Source organism: Malus domestica, chromosome 07 (genome assembly GCF_042453785.1).
Source record: "Malus domestica chromosome 07, GDT2T_hap1".
NCBI lineage: Eukaryota > Viridiplantae > Streptophyta > Magnoliopsida > Rosales > Rosaceae > Malus > Malus domestica.
Genome location: NC_091667.1, coordinates 22,633,814 through 22,636,659, shown reverse-complemented (window position 1 = coordinate 22,636,659; position 2,846 = coordinate 22,633,814). Strand labels below are relative to the sequence as shown.

The window sequence follows — 2,846 nt, the reverse complement described above, 5'->3', positions numbered from 1 at the left end:
TATCCGACCTCTTCTTCCTTCAACACCTTTGAAAATGTCTGGACCCTCCGACCGTCGTTTTGATTTGAATCTTGGTGAAGAGGCAGTCCCGCCTTCTCCAGACAACATATGGCGCCCATCCTTCATATCCCCTACTGGTCCTCTTACCGTTGGGGACTCGGTGGTGAAGAATGATATGACCGCTGCGGTGGTGGCCCGAAACCTTGTCACCCCCAGAGATAACAGACTACTTTCCAAACGGTCTGATGAGTTGGCTGTTAAGGATTCTCTGGCTCTCAGTGTGCAGTGTGCAGGTTCTGTGTCTAATATGGCCCAACGCCTATTTGCTCGAACCCGTCAAGTTGAATCATTGGCGGCTGAAGTGATGAGTCTCAAACAGGAGATTAGAGGGCTCAAGCAGGAGAATAAACAGTTGCATAAGCTCGCACATAGCTATGCGACAAACATGAAGAGGAAGATTGACCAGATGCAGGAATCTGATGGTCAGATTTTACTTGATCATCGGAGGTTTGTGGGTTTGTTCCAACAACATTTGCCTTCGTCTTCTGGGGCTGCACCGCGTAATGAAGCTCCAAATGATCAACCTTTGGCGCCTCCTTTTCCTGGAGTTCCGCCGAGTGGTGTGGCTTCAAACAGTCAATCTCCGGCGCCTCTCATTTCTGGAGCTCTACCGAGTGGTGAGGCGACACCTGATCGTCCTTGAAGATCCCCTCTTGTAAATTTGATTTGATTTGTTTTTTTTTTTTTTTTTTTTTTTTTTTAATTTTTTTTTTTTAAGGTATGTATAATGCATATGTAAAATTTCCAGAAAAAAAATAAATAAAATGGACTTTATTTCTCTCAATGCAATTTTTTCTTTTCTTTTTTTTTTTTTTTTTTATGTGCACACACGTGTATATATATATATATCTATATATATTATTTCTTTTTCTTTTGGCGCTGTACAACCATCCCCCCCCTTTTTTTTTTTTTTTTTCTTTTGTTTTTTTTTTTTTTTTGTTTTTTTTTTTCTTTTCCTTTTGTCACATGTGACAGCTTCACCCAAAACCTTTACCATTATTATATATATATATATATTTTTTTTTATTCTTTTATTTTTCTTTGCACATGCTGCCTGATGCACCCCCTTTTCTTTTCTTTTTTCACGTGGTGGCCGCACCACTTTGCTCCACCATCCCCTTTTTTTTTTTTTTAGTAAATTTTTTCTGTATAAATTTGGGTGACGGGCTGGGGGATTTGTAGGGAAGGACGAAGACGGACGGAGAGCTGGAGTTTGAGGAAGAGCTTCTTGGCCGGCTAGTCGTTTGACAGCGGTCTTTGAAGTTGTTGGCAGCTGTGAGGCAAGAGACGGAGGAGGTCTTTGGGTGTGGATTGTCAAACTTTGGTTTTGTCAATCTCATTCAAAGGCGGCGGCCATGGCGGAGGTGGAGAGGAAGACGCTCCACTGCTACCGTCACTGAACACAACCACTTAGCACAGCCATTGCACTGCTTGCCGAGCACAGTCATTACACACCCGTTGCATTGCCACTGAGCACAGGCACAAAGTACAGCCAATAGACTTCGCCTCGTCAATTCCTACTGAGCCCATGCCGACATCATGCACGCCATTCCTCCGACAGCCGCTCCGCGATCACTCTCAGCGTCATTTTCCTGAGCTTGTTCATAACATATGGCGGAGGTGGAGTTGCAGGCATGGTTCTATGTGGTAGATATGCTGGAGCCTGATAACCATTCCATTCTGTAGTTTCGGAATAAATGTCTTGAGATTTTGGCAGATCTTGTAATGATGCAGGCCTACCATTGCCATATGCAGATTGTGGGCGAGATTCTCCGGCAGCTGTAGGATCAAGGTGGTTAAACTTGCAGTTTGTTTCATACTTGCAGGTGCCAGTTCGCATATAGTAGGATAATCTTTCTTCCCCGGACGAATTGGTAGGCCCGAAAAGTTAAGTTCCAGAGCTGAAGCTACAGAAGGTACCCCTACACGTCGTCCTGGGCTGATGTAGTACTTTCTTTCGGCCTGGTCTTGCTGCTGATTTTGCAAATGCTTCTGGGACGAAGAAGAACCACTTGAAATAGTAGTGTTTGGGTGACCTGCCAATTTCTGAACTACCTTCCTGCTTTGTAATTCCCACAAGTACAAACAATTATCTTCAGAACCACTTACAATGTATATCCCATTTGTCACAGAAAATGCGGAAGAAATGCAGAATCTCGAGCTCTTGTGACCGGTGTAAGTCTTTAGACATTTCCCAGTTGAAAAGTTCCAGAACCTTAGAGAGTGTCATCCAAAGTGCCAACAAGAATGTACTTTCCATTAGGCGCAAACTTAACAAACGAAACCGGAGGATTTCTCATCGTCAATCAATGTCTTGGTGCAGTGGCCAGTGGAGGCATCCTATGTCCTGCACAACCCATCGTAGCTGCTCGAAACGATAACCGAACCATCTCCGCCGCCCGGACCTTCGAAGGCCACTCCCAGGGCGTCTCCGATCTCGCCTTCTGCGTCAACATCAACCCTCAGTCCAATATGATCGTCTCCGGTTCCTTCGACGAAACGGTGCGTATTTGGGAAGTCAAGACCGGGAAATGCTTGAAGGTTTTGCCGGCTCACTCCGACCCTGTCACCGCCGTTGATTTCAATCGATACAAACTTGTGTATTTATATATACAGAGCGGAAATCATAGCAGCTAAGGTTTCAAATATAAATCCCCCTGGCTGTAGTAGCGCTTCGATCAACAAATCGGTCAGATCACAGGGGCTTCGCCGGATCCAGACACGTCATCACCCAATGAGCGCCCTTACCTCGCTGCCGGAAAACTAAACAATTTGCAGAGGAAAGC

General features: G+C 45.0%; 1 long non-coding RNA gene across 1 annotated transcript; it reads left to right on the top strand.

Annotated features, from left to right (window-relative positions):
- The first annotated feature begins 1,238 nt into the window (after nt 1-1,238).
- LOC139197417 (uncharacterized) lies at nt 1,239-2,322 on the top strand. The gene is made up of 2 exons (XR_011582807.1): nt 1,239-1,707; nt 1,816-2,322. It is a non-coding gene; the product is annotated as an uncharacterized lncRNA (long non-coding RNA).
- The last annotated feature ends 524 nt before the right edge of the window (nt 2,323-2,846 follow it).